This window comes from Manihot esculenta, chromosome 10 (genome assembly GCF_001659605.2).
Source record: "Manihot esculenta cultivar AM560-2 chromosome 10, M.esculenta_v8, whole genome shotgun sequence".
In the NCBI taxonomy this organism is placed as follows: domain Eukaryota; kingdom Viridiplantae; phylum Streptophyta; class Magnoliopsida; order Malpighiales; family Euphorbiaceae; genus Manihot; species Manihot esculenta.
Window position 1 is genome coordinate 11,046,328 of NC_035170.2, and position 19,525 is coordinate 11,065,852.

The window sequence follows — 19,525 nt, forward strand, 5'->3', positions numbered from 1 at the left end:
TTTGTAAGCCCAATTATATTTACATATTTAGGCTTTTCAATACTATTATTATGAAGTTTTCTATATTTAAACAACACTCTTTCAACTTAAAATTATACAAAGAGTTAAAATTATTATTGAGACATTTAGTCAGAGATCTCGTGATTGAACCTGAGAAATCCTCCGTGTCTAGAACTTGGAGGTTAGGAAGACTTACTTTTCTTATGAACCCATGATTGTGCTTATGTACAAGGAGGTTTATTTTTTCTTCTAACAACAATGACCCTTCTATTCCTAATGTTGTGGTTGATATTTTGCAGGACTATGAAGACTTATTCCCATAAGACTTGTCTCGAGGTTTGCCATCTTTAAGGGGTATTGAGCACCAAATAGATTTCATTCTCCAGATTGAAATTTCTAACCGACCAACTTACAGGAGTAATCTGGAAGAGATTAAAGAGCTTCAAAGGTAAGTTGAGGAACTCTTGGAGAAAGACCATATTCATGAGAGCTTAAGCCCATGCACAATGCCTAAGAAAGATGGCATTTGGTATATGTGTGTTGCTTGTTGGGTGGTCAATAAAAACATGGTAAAGTATCAACATCCTATACCATGCCTTGATGATATATTGGATGAATTGCATGTTGTTTGTGTGTTTTTAAAATTTAATCTTAAAAGTGGTCATCGCCAAATTAGAATAAAATCAGTTGATAGGTGAAAAACTGCTTTCAAGACTAAGTATAGGTTGTATGAGTGGTTGGTGATGCCTTTTGGCTTAACCAGCGCACCCATTACTTTTATGCGCCTAATGAATTTTGTGTTGCATAAGTTCATTGACGAATGTGTGGTTGTCTACTTTGATAACATTCTTGTGTATAATAAATCCAATTATGAGCATGTCATAAATTTGCATTGTATTTTTTATGCTTTACTCAAATTCAAGTTGTTTGCTAACATAAATAACTGTACATTAACATTAGTCAGATTATATTTTTGGGTTATGTGGTGAGTGCAAATGATATCGAGTTAGATAGTGAAAAAGGTAAAAGCTATTCAAGAATGGCCTCAACTTAAGAGTGTTAGTGAGGTGCATAGCTTTCACAGCTTGCAAGTTTTTATATGAGGTTTTGTAAAAGATTTTATCACTATTGTTGCCCCGTTAACCGAAATTATTAAAAAGGATAAAGGCTTTTTTTGGAATAGTGAATAGGATCATGCATTTCCTTTGTTGAAAGAAAGTTGTGTAATGCACCATTATTGAGATTGTCTAACTTTGATCTTATCTTTAAGGTTGAGTGCGATGCTTCTGGGATAAGTATTGGTACTGTGTTTGTAACGATCCAAAAATCGGACCGCTACCGGCGCTAGGATCCAGGTCGGCTTAAGGCCGCCGGGACCCGTAGCAAGCCTAACATGCATCCTCTTAACCTGTTTAATCTCATACATGATCAATAACATACATAAAAATTTAAAAACTTTTCTTTCATTCATTTTCTCATGTACCAATCTCAACCTGTGCATGCACTGAACATGAACATAACTATAAACATTGACCCCTCTGTGGGATCTCATCAAAGCCCCAATGGGCGACATAACATGTGTTGAGTTGGTTTACATATACATCATAAAACATTAAGATCATGTATTAAAAAGGGATTGCAATATACTATGGTCAAGCACACTTCTAAACCTCAATATCATCATTACATTACATAACTCAACATTTTTCATGTCCACACTATCTATTACATAACCAAGACTTCATTACTCTTGCTAACCTCCTGGTCTACCCTGTACCTGCAAACCTGGGGGTTAAGGGAGAGGGGTGAGCTACAAGAGCCCAGTGAGCAGAATAATAAAACATTTAAAACATATGATAACATGAAATGCATCACATCACAGCTAATCACATCAAGGATGAATTTGTCACCAATAGTCCCCTACATGGTCCAACTGTGCCAGGGGCGTAGAATGGGCCTCGCTGGTCTTTCTCTTACATGGTGCCAGGGGCGTAGAATGGGCCTCACTGGTCTTCCGTACCGTATCATCATCATCATAACATATGGGGACTAAAGGATCATTCAACATTCATCCACATCATCAACATATTATGCAATGCAACATATTCGTGAGTCTAATGCAAACACCCTATTATATCTCATGGCATTCATGATGCGTGAATCATGCTAAAACTGATTTATTTATTTAAAAGCATGAGATTTATTCCACTCACCTCTGGCTGAAGCTCTACTGACTCAGAAGCAGCTGAACTCACTGCTGGGGTCCTCGGTTCCTCGGGTCCGAACCTACACAGGTGGACTCAAATAAGGGACCAAACATACATGAACATAACTCTAAACTACTCCCCAAAAAACCCTAGAACATCATGAAACAATCATGCAAAACATGCAAAAGAGGGCTGGACAGGGCACTTTCGGCGGCAGGTTCGGCGGCCGAAAGTCCCTCCAGAGCCGAAAGTCAGGCAGGTTCGGCGGCACCTTCGGCGGCCGAAACTCCCAGACAAAGGCGAAACTCATGCATGTTCGGCGGTACTTTCGGCGGCCGAAACTCCCAGACAGAGACGAAAGTCTCCTTTCGGGGGCAAGCTTCGGCAGCCGAAGGCTGCTTCCACAAGCATGTTCGGCGGCCGAAAGTTTCTTCGGCTGCCGAACCTGGTTTCTCCCATAGTGGCAGAAACTCAGCTCTTCTATGCATATACGCCTCCAAACTTTCCAATCATGCATAAACCTATTCTACAACACACATACACAAGCATACAAGCTCCTAGGGGCTTCAAACCATCTAAAACCCCATCTACAACACATCAAACATGCATTTGCAAGCCACATTGCTCAAAACACAACATAAACTCATAAACCTAACCATAAGCTAAACATGCATTCTACCCTATAGATCTTCATAAAACTTACTTAAAACATGCAATGAGCTTAAGATCGGCTCTTACCTCTTGAAGATCGAGAGAGAGACGACCTAAACTCGGAGGTGGGAGAGATTTGAGTTCTTGAACCTCAAAGCTCCAAAACTTGCTTTAAACTCGAAAATCTTCAAAACAAGATGAAAACTAGTGAAAATCGTGAAAGATTTGAAGGAAAAACTCAAAGATTGGTGAGGAACGGCGGAAGGGCTCACCTTGGCCGAAAATGGGGAGAAAGCTCGCCCATTTCAGCTAAGGGACTCCTTTATAGTGGCTGGCCAGGCCACATTCGGAAGCCGAACGTGCCCCGCATGCATGCCATGTTCGGCGGCCGAACCTGGACTTCCCTCACTTATGCCTTCGGGGGCCTAAGGCATACCCGAAATGCATGCATGTTCGGCGGCCGAACCTGAGTTTTCCTCCAAGGTTGTTTTCATGCAAAAACTCAATTCCATCTTGCTTAAAACCATAAAACACATTAAAACATTTTATGAAAACATGGCTTTACCCTTCTAGAGGTCTCCGACATCCGAGATTCCACCGAACGGTAGGAATTCCGATACCGGAGTCTAGCCGGGTATTACATTCTCCCCCCCTTAAGAACATTCGTCCCCGAATGTTCCTCAACTAGCATATAGCATGGCATACACATATCATACATACAAAGCACATAAAAACTCACAAGGAACTAACCTCAGAAAAGATAAGGGTATTGCTGGAGCATGGACTCCCGTGTCTCCCAAGTGCATTCTTCTATATTGTGGTGGTTCCAAAGGAATTTCACCATTGGGATTTCCTTGTTTCTCAGCTTCCTGAACTGTGTGTCTAGGATTCGTACTGGCTGCTCAACATAGGTGAGATCTTCTTAGATCTCCACATCAGGCTCACTAAGAACCTTGCTCGGATCTGACACAAACTTCCTCAACATGGAAACATGGAAAACCGGATGGATTCTTTCCATTGAAGCAGGTAAATCCAGCTTGTACGACACATTCCCAATCTTTTGCAAGATTTCAAAGGGTCCGATGTACCGTGGAGCCAGCTTACCTTTCTTTCCGAACCGAACCACTCCTTTCATTGGAGACACCTTGAGCAATACCAGATCCCCCTCCTGAAACTCTACTTGCCTTCTGCGGATGTCTGCATAACTCTTCTGTCTGCTTGCAGCAGTCTTGATCCTTTCTCTGATTATGGGTACCACCCTGCTGGTGATCTCTACTAGCTCAGGCCCTGCCAAGGCCTTTTCTCCAACCTCTTCCCAGCAAACAGGTGATCTGCACTTCCTCCCATACAAAGCTTCATATGGAGCCATCCCGATGCTAGCATGATGGCTGTTATTGTAGGCAAACTCCACCAAAGGTAGATGCTGCCTCCAAGAACCGCCAAAGTCCAGCACACACATTCTGAGCATATCCTCTATTGTCTGGATGGTCCTTTCTGATTATCCGTCCGTCTGTGGATGGAAAGCAGTGCTAAAATCCAATCTGGTACCCATGGCATTCTGCAGACTCCGCCAAAACCTGGAGGTGAACTGGGGTCCTCTATCGGACACTATTGAAACAGGAACCCCATGCAGCCTGACAATCTCATCAACATATACCTGCGCCAATTTGTCCACAGAATAGCCACTCCTGACAGGGATGAAATGAGCAGATTTGGTGAGTCTGTCCACAATCACCCATATGGAGTCCAATCTGTTGGACGCTGCCGGTAACCCCACTACGAAGTCCATAGCTATATTCTCCCATTTCCACTCTGGAATAGGTAGCGGGTTAAGCATTTCAGCCGGCTTCTGATGTTCCAGCTTCACCCTCTGACACACTTCGCAGGCTGACACAAACTGGGCCACTTCCTTCTTCATAGCTAGCCACCAATAAACTTTCTTCAGATTTTGATACATCTTGGTGGCTCCGGGTGAACGCTGTATCTTGCATTATGAGCCTCTCTCATAATGTCTCCTTTCAACCCTACAGCATCTGGTACACACAATCGGCTCCCATAGCGGAGGATCCCTTTGCTGTCGAATCTGAACTCACTATCATTGCCTGACTGAACAGTCCTGGCAATCTTCACTAACTCTGGGTCCTCATGCCGTTTCTGAGCCACCTGTTCCAAAAACACGGGCGCCACTCTCATCTGAGCAATCAATGCACCTGTACCAGACAACTCCAACTGTAGACCTTCATCAATGAGCTTGTAAAACTCCTTCACCACTGGTCTCCTCTCAGCCGTGATGTGGGATAGACTGCCTAGTGACTTCCGGCTTAGGGCGCCTGCCACAACATTCGCCTTACCCGGATGATACTGAATCTTGCAATCATAGTCACTCAGCAGCTCTACCCATCTCCTCTGTCTCAAATTCAAATCTCTTTGACTCAGGATGTACTGCAAGCTTTTATGATCTGTGAAGATCTCACATTTTACCCCATAGAGGTAGTGCCTCCACATCTTGAGTGCAAAGATTACTGCTGCCATCTCTAGGTCATGCGTGGGGTAATTCAACTCGTGCTTCTTCAGCTGCCTAGAAGCATAAGCTGTAACAGCCCGAAAACCGAACTGCTACCGGCACTAGGATCCAGATCGACTTAAGGTCGCCGGGACCCATAGTAAGCCTGCTAAACTGTCTGTGTACCTGTGAAATCCCATACATGATCAAACATTTTCTATCAAACTATTACCACTTTTCTTTACTCCAAGACTTAACCTGTGCATGCACTATATCTCTGCTATTTATCCCCACTCTAGGCGGATATAACTCATAATGTTAAGCCTGGTTTTCTCATATAGATAACAATCAAAGAAAACATACATATACTGATCATATGGATACACAAAGGGATTACAACTCTTCTAAGTCAAGCACAAGTCGATACACTGTACACTGTCTCTTTACAAATTACATGTCCACATCAGCTATTACATAACTCTTCTTTTTTCCATACCCTGCTGGACTCCCTCTGGACTCTGTACCTGCAAGAGTAGGGTTAGGGGAGAGGGATGAGCTTTACAAGCCCAATGAGCAGAACTATAAAACATGATTTAAAAATATGAACTCATGGAATGCACTACATCACATCATCTCAGGGATAGACATGACCACCAAAAATCCCAATGTAAGGATGCCTGGCCTAGCCAGGTCTTACAACCTCAATTTGCCTGGCCCGGCCAGGTCTTACAACTCTGCCTGCCTGGCCCAGCCAGGTCTTACTATCTCTGCTGCCTGGCCTAGCCAAGTCTTACCTACAGATGGCTGCCTGGCCCGGCCAGGTCTTATAACAGAGCTTGGGCTATTGGAGTCGCCTTAGTCTATCCACAGCCTCATACGCATCGTATTATGCAATGCAGCATCTTCGTGAAACTAATGCAAGCATCCTACTAGACTCCTTATGATGCATGAAATATGCTCAAAGCAGTTTAGTTCTGAAAAGTGAAGTTCCACTCACCTCTGGCTGACTCTGTACTAACTCTGCAGGTTCTGAAACTGCTCACTGCTGACTTCCCTGATTCCTCTGGTCCGTACCTACACAGGTGGACTCAAATGAGGGACCAAACTAACTCAAGAACGTCTCTAAGAAACTCCCCAAAAGCCCTCTAAAAGATCCTAAAACAATCACATAAAACATGCAAAAGAAGGCTGGACAGGGCACTTTCGGCGGCAGGTTCGGCGGCCGAAACTCCCCTCCAGAGACGAAACTCATGCATGTTCGGCGGCACCTTCGGCAGCCGAAAGTCTCGTCCAGAGACGAAACTCAACCTTCGGCGGCTGAACCTTGCCTCCAGAGACGAAAGTCCCAATGTTCGGGGGCAAGCTTTGGCAGCCGATACTGCCTCTACAAGGGGTTCGGCGGCTGAACCTTCCTTCGGCGGCCGAACCTGGCTTTGCCCAACGGGCATAAACCTGCTCTGTTTCATGCAAAACTCACCCAAAAACCTACTCAGCATGCATATCAATACTCCCAACTAGCACATACCATATAACATGCATAAAGAGGTCCAAAACTAGCCTAAACCTCAAACATACATAGCAAACCACACTTAAACATGCTTGAACATAAAATCATGCAAAACCTCAACCAAAACCCTATCATGCACACTACCCATCAAACTTCCATCAAACCTTCAAAAATCATTAAAGGAGGTTCTGAATCTTTACTTACCTCTTCTAAACAAGAGATCCAACTGTAACAGCCCGGAAACCGAACTGCCACCGGCACTAGGATCCAGATCGACTTAAGGTCGCCGGGACCCGTAGTAAGCCTGCTATCCTGTCTGTATACCTGTGAAATCCCATACATGATCATACGTTTGCTGTAAAATCATAAAACTTTTCTTTATTCCAAGGCTTAACCTGTGCATGCACTCTCTCTGTGCTCTACTAATCCCTACTAGAGCTCCTCATGGCTCTAGGCGGATCAAACTCATAATGTTAAGCCTGGTTTTGCTCATAAACATACAACAATAAAGAAACATACATAAACTGATCATGTAACTCCACAAAGGGATGACAACTCTTATAGTCAAGCACCATTCTATACACTATACATAAACCTTATCTCTTTACATATACATGTCCACACTAGCTATTACAAGACTCTATACTCTTCCTGTACCCTGCTGAGTTCTCTCTGATCTCTGAACCTGCACTACTGAAGTTAGGGGAGAGGGATGAGCTACGATAGCCCAGTGAGTAGAATAAGCAAATATAGGTGATAAAACATGCTCTCATGGAATGCAACACATAATCACATAACCTCGGCCGGACGGATCAAAACTCCCTCTATCTCATCTGGGGTACCTAAGTACCATGTGCCTGGTCCCCGTAGGGCTGTTCCAGGTCTTTGTATATGTGCCTGGTCCCCGTAGGGCTGTTCCAGGTCTTTCCTCTGAGGGCTAATGAATCCTCACGAAGTCCGTGCCGTCTCACATAAGCAATGTACAAGGAGCAGTGCCAAGTACAAGGATAAATGCAATGCATCATCTTTGTGTACACTAATGCACTCAACCTAGAGCATATTCATGATGCATGAAGCATGATAAAATATTCAGTTGTCAGATTAAAACATTAAGTTAAGTTCCACTCACCTGGTTATCTCTGCACTGACTCTGCAGGTTCTGACACTGGACTCACTGCTGACCTCCCTGATTCCTCTGGTTCGTACCTACACAGGTGGACTCAAATGAGGGACTAAACTCACTCAAGAACATCTCTACGAAACTCCCCAAAACCCCTCTAACAATCCTCAAACCATCACATAAAACATGCAAAGGAAAGCTGGACAGGGCACTTTCGGCGGCAGGTTCGGCGGCCGAAACCCCACTCCAGAGACGAAACTCATGCATGTTCGGCGGCACCTTCGGCGGCCGAAGGTCTCGTCCAGAGACGAAACTCACACACTTTCGGCGGCCGAACTCCATCTTTCGGCGATCGAAAGTCCCTTTCTAAACCGAAAGCCTAGCTTTCGGGGGCAACCTTTGGCAGCCGAACTGCCTCCACAAGGGGTTCGGCGGCCGAACCTTCCTTCGGCGGCCGAACCTTCCTTCGGCGGCCGAACCTGGTTTTGCCCGAAGGGCAGAACCCTGCTCTGTTTCATGCAAACTTTGCCCAAAAACCTACAAACATGCATATCAACTACTCCCAACTAGCATATACACATATATATGCACAAAGGGGTCTAAAACTATCCTAAACCCCAAACAACCATAGCGCATAACACTTAATCATGCTGGAACACCACAAATCACCAAAAACCTCACCTAAACCTAAACATGCAAACTACCCATACAAACTTCATAAAACCTTTCAAAATCATCAAAGAAGCTCAGGATCTTCACTTACCTCTTACACAACTTGAGGATGAAGGATCCTAACGTGGAGATATGAAGAAAAGCTCTTTCAAAGCTCCAAGCTTCAAAACTTGCTTCTTTTGCTCAAAACCTTCATAAGTCACCAAAACTCTTAAAACTCTTGAAAGCTTTGATGAAAATCATGGAAAACATGAAAGTCAACGTAGGAGAGGCTGAAACTCACCTCTGGCTGCAAGTGGAGGAGAAATAACCTCCTTCCACCGACCCTTGGCCCTTTTATAGGTGGCTGGCCAGACCACCTTCGGCAGCCGAACGTGAAGCCGCAACCATGCAATGTTCGGCGGCCGAAAGTGACCTTCGGCGGCCGAACCTTTGCATTTCTCCCTTGTTGCTTTGCTTTCAAAACTCAAGTCTTTTAACACTTCAAAACATGAAAACAAGTGAAAATACCTTGGAAAACCTATGTATTACCCTTCTCGAGGGTTCCGACACCCGAGATTCCACCGGACTACAGGAATTCCGATGCCGGACTCGAGCCGGGTATTACACCAACGATCCCTACATGGAGCTATGGAGAAAACCTCTCTCAAACTCTCCAAACCTCTAAACTTTGTTCTTTTACTCAAAACCTTCAAAACACACCAAAACTCTTAAAACCCTTGAAAGATTTGGTGAAAAACATGAAAAGCAACAAAGTCAACATGGGAAGGGTTTGGACTCACCTCAGGCTGCAAGTGGAAGAAAAATATCCTCCTTCCACCGACCTTTGGCCCTTTTATAGGTGGCTGGCCAGACCACCTTCGGCAGCCGAACGAGAATCTGAAACCATGCAATGTTCGGTGGCCGAAAGTGACCTTCGGCGGCCGAACCTTTGCATTTCTCCCTTATTGCTTTTCCTTCAAAACTTCATTTTCCTTTGTACTTAAAACCATAACACAAGTCAAAATACATTAGCAAACATATGTATTACCCTTCTAGGGAATTTCGACACCCGAGATTCCACCGGACTACAGGAATTCCGATGCCGGACTCTAGCCGGGTATTACATTCTCCCCCCTTAAGAACATTCATCCTCGAATGTTCCTCAAACAACTAAACACACATAGAAAAAGGGGACAAACTAACCTTAAAACAAATATGGGTATTGCTGGAGCATGGACTCTCGTGTCTCCCAGGTGCACTCTTCTAGGTTGTGGTGGTTCCACAGGACTTTCACCATTGGTATCTCCTTGTTTCTTAACTGTCTAATCTGGGTGTCAAGGATCCGCACTGGCTGCTCTTCATAAGTGAGATCCCCAAGAATCTCGACATCAGGTTCACTGAGAACCTTACTTGGATACGACACAAACTTCCTTAACATAGAAACATGGAATACCGGGTGAATTCGTTCCATCGATGCAGGTAAATCCAGCTTATATGACACATTTCCAATCTTCTGTAAGATTTCAAAGGGACTAATGTATCGTGGAGCTAGTTTACCCTTTCTTCCGAAGCGAACCACGCCCTTCATTGGAGACACCTTGAGCAATACCATATCCCCCTCCTGGAACTCGATCTGCTTCCTACGGATGTCTGCATAGCTTTTCTGTCTGCTTACAGCTGTTCTGATCCTTTCTTTGATGATAGGCACCAACTTGCTGGTAATCTCAACTAACTCTGGCCCTGCAAGAGCTTTCTCTCCTACCTCTTCCCAGCAAACGGGTGTTCTGGACTTCCTCCCATACAGAGCTTCATAAGGGGCCATCCCTATGCTAGCATGATGGCTGTTGTTGTAGGCAAACTCCACCAGAGGTAGATGCTGCCTCCAAGAACCGCCAAAGTCTAACACACACATTCGCAACATATCTTCAATCGTTTGGATGGTCCTCTCTGACTGACCGTCTGTCTGTGGATGGAAAGCAGTGCTGAAATCCAATCTTGTGCCCATAGCAGCTTGCAGACTCAGCCAAAACCTGGAGGTAAACTGTGGTCCTCTATCTGATACTATCGACACTGGAACTCCATGCAACCTTACTATCTCTTCTACATACACCTGCGCTAACTTGTCCACAGAATAGTTACTCCTGACTGGAATGAAGTGGGCAGATTTAGTGAGTCTATCCACAAGCACCCATATGGAGTCTAGCCTGTTGGACGTTGCCGGTAACCCCACTACAAAATCCATAGGTATGTTCTCCCATTTCCATTCTGGAATCGGCAGTGGGTTAAGCATTCCAGCTGGCTTCTGGTGCTCTAACTTCACCCTTTGACAAATCTCGCAGGCTGATACAAACTGTGCCACTTCCCTCTTCATTGCTGGCCACCAATACACCCTTCTCAGATCTTGATACATCTTGGTGGCTCTAGGGTGAACGCTATATCTTGCATTATGAGCTTCCCTCATAATGTCTTCCTTCAAACTGCTATCATCTGGTACACATAATCTCTTACCATGACGAAGAATTCCCTCACTGTCAAATCTAAACTCTGCACTGTTGCCTGACTGAACAGTCCTAGCAATCTTCACTAACTCAGGATCTTCGTGCTGTTTCAGAGCCACTTGCTCTAGAAACACAGGTGTAACCCTCATCTGTGCAATTAAAGCACCTGTACTAGATAACTGCAACTGTAACCCCTCTTCTCTGAGCTTGTAGAAGTCCTTCACCACCGGTCGTCTCTCTACTGCAATGTGGGATAAGCTGCCAAGTGACTTCCGACTTAAGGCATCAGCTACCACATTTGCCTTACCCGGATGATACTGGATCTTGCAATCATAATCACTGAGCAATTCTACCCACCGTCTCTGCCTCAAGTTAAGCTCTCTCTGACTTAAGATGTGCTGCAGGCTCTTATGATCCGTATAGATCTCACACTTTACCCCATAGAGGTAATGCCTCCACATCTTAAGTGCAAAGATAACAGCTGCCATCTCCAGATCGTGTGTCGGATAGTTCAGCTCGTGCTTCTTCAGCTGTCTAGAAGCATAAGCTATCACTCTGTCATTCTGCATCAACACACAACCTAATCCCACTCGGGATGCATCACAGAACACTGTGAAATCTTCATCACTGATCGGCAGAGCTAACACCGGTGCTGAAGTTAACCGTCTCTTCAACTCTTCAAAACTCTCATCACACTCCTCAGACCATACAAACTTCTGATTCTTTCTGGTCAGTCTGGTCATAGGAGCAACTATCTTCGAGAAGTCCTGAACGAACCTCCGATAGTAGCCTGCCAAACCTAGAAAACTCTTGATCTCGGTCACTGTAGTGGGGGTAGGCCAGTTGGCTACTGCCTCTACCTTTTTAGGGTCTACTGCTATTCCTTCTTCTGATACTACATGGCCCAAAAAGGAAATGCTCCTCAGCCAGAACTCGCACTTGGAGAACTTGGCATACAAGCCATGCTCTCTCAAGGTCTGTAGAACTATCCGCAGATGTTGGGCATGCTCCTCTGCATTCCTAGAGTACACCAAGATATCATCTATAAAGACGATCACAAAACGATCTAGGTACTCCCTGAAAACTCTGTTCATGAGATCCATGAATGCTGCAGAGGCGTTAGTCAACCCGAACGGCATTACTAGGAACTCATAATGCCCATATCTGGTCCTGAAAGCGGTCTTGGATACATCCTCTTCCCTGATCTTCAACTGGTGGTATCCGGATCTCAGATCTATCTTAGAGAAACAACCTGCTCCTGCCAGCTGGTCGAAGAGATCATCGATCCTGGGTAAAGGATACTTGTTTTTGATAGTGACTTTGTTCAACTGCCTGTAGTCGATACAAAGTCGAAGAAATCCATCCTTCTTTCTGACAAACAGTATTGGAGCACCCCAGGGTGAGGTACTCGGGCGGATGAAACCCTTGTCTACCAAGTCCTGTAACTGCTCTTTCAACTCTCTCAGCTCTGCTGGTGCCATCCTGTAGGGAGGAATAGAGATCGGTCTGGTACCAGGCAGCAATTCGATCTCGAACTCTATTTCCCTATCAGGTGGTAGCCCTAGAAGCTCTTCAGGAAACACATCTGGGAACTCTCTGACCACTGGTACTGAGGACGGTTCCCTCACCTGACTGTCTAGCTCTCTCACATGCGTTATGAACCCCTGACAACCCCTCCTTAACAACCTACGGGCCTGGAGGGTTGATATCAAACCCTTCGGTGTCCCTCTCCTATCTCCTCGGAAAACACACTCTGACCCATCCTGGTCTCTGACACTAACTACCTTGTCCCTGCAGTTCAAGGTAGCATCGTACATAGATAACCAATCTATCCCTAGAATGACATCAAAATCTGTCAAATCTAGAACCACCAGGTCAGCTGGAAGGTATCTACTCTCTATGCACACTGGACTGAACCGACAGACTGACTCTGCCAAAGATGGATCACATTTGGGTCCACTGACCCAAAGAGGACACTCTAACTCGGACACCATCAGACCCAACCTCTCTGCGGCTCTAGAAGCAATGAAAGAGTGACAAGCACCGGGGTCCATCAAAGCATACACCTCTGAACACCCAATGATGAGATTACCTGACACCACTGTGTTCGAAGTGTCTGCCTCCTGCTGAGTCATGGTGAAAATCCGTGCTGGGGCTGACGGACCTGTACCTCGGGAACCCATCCCTGATGAAGGGGCTGCCCCTCTTCCTCTACCTCTGCCACTGCTTGGTGGTGTGGCTGAAGCCGTGGACTGTACTACACTGTCTGAGGTCCTCTGCTGGGATGGTGTAACCAAAGTTGCCTAGGGACACTCCCGTGCATAATGTCCCTCCTGCCCACATCTATAGCAGGCTGTAGATCCCAACATACAAGCTCCTCTGTGCTGTCTTCCACACCTCTTGCACACTGGATTTTCTGTACCAGAGCTGGAGCCGCTACCCATTCCCAGACTCGACTTAATCCTGTTCCAGAACTTGCCTCTTTTTCCTCTGAGTTTATCCCATCTCTTCTTGCTCACACTTGCTGTACTCTGTGAGGAGGACCCTGGTTTAACACCAGAAGACTGTGCCTTTGGTTGCTTGACTACTCCCTGGAGTAGGGCACTGGCCTCCATCTTCCTAGCAGCATCCACAATGGAGTGGAAACTCTCCTTCTCCGCGTGGAGGATCAAGGAGAAATACCTGGCATGAAGCCTTGTGGCATATCTCTTTGCCTTCTTCTGATCTGTACCATACGCCTGACCCACGTATGGTAACAATTCCAGGAACTTATCTGTATATTCATCAACGCTCATCTCCTCCGTCTGTCTCAACTGCTCGAACTCCACAACCTTTAGCTCCTTGGAACTGTCAGGAAAAGCCCACCCAGCAAATTCGTTGGCGAACTCTTCCCATGTCATGCTGTCTATTCTGGGGTCCACATAGTTCTTGAACCATTCCTTGGCTTTCTTGCACTTTAAGGTGAACCCTGCCATCTCAATGGCCCTGCTATCATCTGCTCCCAACTCACTTGTGATCATTATGACTGCACTGAGATACTCAAAGGGATCATCTCCCGTGTTAAATTTAGGAGCATCCAACTTTAAGTACTCAGTCATCTTCACCTTACTTCCCCCTGAAAAACTAGGTTGCTGTGCTTCCACAACAGGGGCTACTGGTTCAGGTGGTGGTGGTGGAGGTACTGTTTCTCTTGCTTCAGGCTGTGCTGGAATTGAGTAAAAAGGTGGGGGTGGATACGTGTGATATGGCGGATAGAAGGAAGGATAGAGCATATATGGCATGTAGGGTGGATATGGGGCAAAGCTAGAGTAATCCGACGTACCTCCCATCGGATACCCTGGGCCGTGTGGAAAGGGTGGATAGCCAAACCCCGAGGCCTGTGCGCCTCCCTGGGACTCCCCCATACCTTCTTCTGATCGTCCTACACCCATGCTTTCATCTCTACTCTGTTCTCCCTCTATCGCACCTCTCTCTACTTCTGACCTTCCCCCTCTGCCTATTCCTCCCCTGCTCTCGTCAGAAGACCTTCTAGGGTCTCGTGACGTTCCTTCCCTGCTTGACCTGTGAGATCTTGCCCTTGGCAATGCAGGTGGACGAGCAGCTCTACCCTCACTTTCAGGTGGGACTCCAGTCAATCTTGCGGATCGACGAGTTCCTCGCATCGTAAACTTCTGGAAAACACATAACAAAGCACATAAGCATACATCACTGATACAAATGCACATGCATGAATCATGGCATTCCACATCATCATAGAGACAAGACTCAACATCCTATCCTAGTGGACATGTTTTCCTATTGTGCTTGACCAACTACACCTCTATGAGCCCAACTCTACCTCTATAGGTCCGATCATGTGAACCGAGGGCTCTGATACCAATCTGTAACAGCCCGAAAACCGAACTGCTACCGGCACTAGGATCCAGATCGATTTAAGGTCGCCGGAACCCGTAGTAAGCCTGCTAAACTGTCTGTGTACTTGTGAAATCCCATACATGATCAAACATTTTCTATCAAACTATTACCACTTTTCTTTACTCCAAGACTTAACCTATGCATGCACTATATCTCTGCTATTTATCCCCACTCTAGGCGGATATAACTCATAATGTTAAGCCTGGTTTTCTCATATAGATAACAATCAAAGAAAACATACATATACTGATCATGTGGATACACAAAGGGATTACAACTCTTCTAAGTCAAGCACAAGTCGATACACTGTACACTGTCTCTTTACAAATTACATGTCCACACCAGCTATTACATAACTTTTCTTTTTTCCATACCCTGCTGGACTCCTTCTGGACTCTGTACCTGCAAGACTGGGGTTAGGGGAGAGGGATGAGCTTTACAAGCCCAATGAGCAGAACTATAAAACATGATTTAAAAACATGAACTCATGGAATGCACTACATCACATCATCTCAGGGATAGACATGACCACCAAAAATCCCAATGTAAGGATGCCTGGCCTAGCCAGGTCTTACAACCTCAGTTTGCCAGGCCCGGCCAGGTCTTACAACTTTGCCTGCCTGGCCCAGCCAGGTCTTACTATCTCTGCTGCCTGGCCTAGCCAGGTCTTACCTACAGATGGCTGCCTGGCCCGGCCAAGTCTTATAACAGAGCTTGGGCTATTGGAGTCGCCTTAGTCTATCCACAGCCTCATACGCATCGTATTATGCAATGCAGCATCTTCGTGAAACTAATGCAAGCATCCTACTAGACTCCTTATGATGCATGAAATATGCTCAAAGCAGTTTAGTTCTGAAAAGTGAAGTTCCACTCACCTCTGGCTGACTCTGTACTAACTCTGTAGGTTCTAAAACTGCTCACTGCTGACTTCCCTGATTCCTCTGGTCCGTACCTACACAGGTGGACTCAAATGAGGGACCAAACTAACTCAAGAACGTCTCTAAGAAACTCCCCAAAAGCCCTCTAAAAGATCCTAAAACAATCACATAAAACATGCAAAAGAAGGCTGGACAGGGCACTTTCGGCGGTAGGTTCGGCGGCCGAAACTCCCCTCTAGAGACGAAACTCATGCATGTTCGGCGGCACCTTCGCCAGCCGAAAGTCTCGTCTAGAGACGAAACTCAACCTTCGGCGGCCGAACCTTGCCTCCAGAGACGAAAGTCCCAATGTTCGGGGGCAAGCTTTGGCAGCCAAAACTGCCTCCACAAGGGGTTCGGCGGCTGAACCTTCCTTTGGCAGCCGAACTTGGCTTTGCCCAACGGGCAGAAACCTGCTCTGTTTCATGCAAAACTCACCCAAAAACCTACTCAGCATGCATATCAATTACTCCCAACTAGCACATACCATATAACATGCATAAAGAGGTCCAAAACTAGCCTAAACCTCAAACATACATAGCAAACCACACTTAAACATGCTTGAACATAAAATCATGCAAAACCTCAACCAAAACCCTATCATGCACACTACCCATCAAACTTCCATCAAACCTTCAAAAATCATTAAAGGAGGTTCTGAATCTTTACTTACCTCTTCTAAACAAGAGATCCAACGATCCCTACATGGAGCTATGGAGAAAACCTCTCTCAAACTCTCCAAACCTCTAAACTTTGTTCTTTTACTCAAAACCTTCAAAACACACCAAAACTCTTAAAACCCTTGAAAGATTTGGTGAAAAACATGAAAAGCAACAAAGTCAACATGGGAAGGGTTTGGACTCAACTCAGGCTGCAAGTGGAAGAAAAATATCCTCCTTCCACCGACCTTTGGCCCTTTTATAGGTGGCTGGCCAGACCACCTTCGGCAGCCGAACGAGAATCCGAAACCATGCAATGTTCGGCGGCTGAAAGTGACCTTTGGCGGCCGAACCTTTGCATTTCTCCCTTATTGCTTTTCCTTCAAAACTTCATTTTCCTTTGTACTTAATGCAACGACCCGGAAATCCGGACCGCTACCGGCGCTAGGATCCAGATCGGCTTAAGGCCGCCGGGAACCGTAGCAAGCCTGACATAACCTGTAAACCTGTTTAATCCCATACATGATCAACAAATCTCAAAAACCTGTAAACATTCTCATATATCAACCAAGCTCATCCTGTACATAGTCATATACATAAACATAAACCTCCACTGGAGTCCTCAATCAAATACTCCAAATAGGGTATCTCATCATACACAAGAACTTGGTTGACTCATAACATCAAAACTTATAAACATAAAGATCATGTATACAAGGGGATAACCATGCTCAAAGGGGGTCAAGCACAACTCTAATCCTCAATATCATTAATACATTACTCTTACATTACAACATTTATCATGTCCACATCTAACTATTATAACACAGGCATGAATCTACTCTTCCTGACCTCCTGGCCTATCCCGTACCTGCACACCTGGGGTTAGGGGAAAGGGGTGAGCTACAAGAGCCCAGTGAGCAGAATAATAAAACATTACATTTTTAAATTCATGCTTTCATGAAATGCGTCACATCAGAACAAGGCCACATCAAGGGTAAACCTGTCACCAGCTAGTCCCATCGTCATAACTAATGCCAGCGGCGTAGTCAAAGGCTCACTGGACTTCCTGTAGACATAACATAACTTACACTGCCCCCAAGGCCTTATTAGGCACTTGGTCTTGGTGTCCCATAGTGCCAGGGGCGTAGTCAAAGGCTCCCTGGTCTTTCCTTCTCATAGTGCCAGGGGCGTAGTCAAAGGCTCCCTGGTCTTCCTGCCAGGAACTAGTGGATCATCCAGCATTTACCCACATCAACAACATAATATGTAATGCAACATATTCGTGATGTCTAATGCAAGCAACCTAGAATATCACATGGCAATCGTGATGCATGAACATGCTCAAAATTATATTTCATTGATTTAAACTTATGAGTTTATTCTACTCACCTTTGGCTGAAGCTTTACTGACTCGGGAGCAGCTGAACTCACTGCTGAGGTCCTCGGTTCCTCGGGTCCGAACCTACACAGGTGGACTCAAATGAGGGACCAACATACTATAACATAACTCTAAAAATACTCCCTAAAAACCCCCTAAAACATCATGAAAACATCACATAAAAACATGCAAGAAATGGCTGAACAGGGCACTTTCGGCGGTAGGTTCGGCGGCCGAAAGTCCCAGACAGATCCGAAAGTCCTCTTTCGGGGGCAAGCTTCGGCAGCCGAATGCTGCCTCCACAAGGGGGTTCGGCGGCCGAAAGTCCCTTCGGCTGCCGAACCTGGTTTCTCCCAGAATGGCAGAAACTTGGTTCACATGAACCCCTTGCCTCCCAAAACCTCAAATCAAGCATATAACTCAACTAAAACATGCATACAAGTTCCTAGGGGTCTCAAACAGTCAAATACCCCAACTACAACACTTCAAACACACCCAATCAACACACATTGTTCAAAACATCAATATTAACCCATAACTCAACATATATCCTAACATGCATTTCTACCCATAGATCTAGCATAAAACTTATTTAAAACACATAAGGAGCTTAAGATCGGCTCTTACCTCTTGAAGATCGAGAGAGAGACGACCTAAACTTGGAGATCCAAGAAAATGAGCTCCTGAGTTCCCAAAGCTCCAAAACTTGTTTCAAAAGTTCAAAACCTTCAATGCAAGCTTAAAACTCAAGAAAAATAGTGGGGATTTGAAGGAAGAACACTAGATTTGGAAGAGGGAGGTCGGAAGCTAGCTGTGGCCGAAAATGGGAGAAAGCTCGCCCATTTCTGCCAAGTGACCCTTTTATAGGTGGCTGGCCAGGCCACGTTCGGGGGCCGAAAGTGCTTCCGCATGCATGCCATGTTCGGCGGCCGAACTTGAGTTTCGGCGGCCGAACCTGGACTTCCCTCACTCATGCTTTCGGGGGCCTAACGTGCCTCCAAAACGCATGCATGTTCGGCGGCCGAACTTGACTTTCGGCGGCCGAACCTGGGTTTTCCTCCAAGGACTTTTCATGCAAACACTCATTTAATTTTCATACTTAAAACCATGAAATACCTTAAAACATTTTATGAAAACATGTTTCTACCCTACTAGAGGCTTCCGACATCTGAGATTCCACCGGACGGTAGGAATTCCGATACCGGAGTCTAGCCGGGTATTACACTTAAAACCATAAAACAAGTCAAAATACATTAGCAAACATATGTATTACCCTTCTAGGGAATTCCGACACCCGAGATTCCACCGGACTATAGGAATTCCGATGCCGGACTCTAGCTGGGTATTACATAAGCAATCACCCTCTCATTCTGCATTAGTACACAACCCAGTCCCACACGGGACGCATCACAAAAGGTTGTAAAGTCTTCATCACTAGATGGCAGAGCTAACACTGGTGCTGACGTTAACCTCTTCTTAAGCTCTTCAAAACTTTCTTCGCACTGGTCAGTCC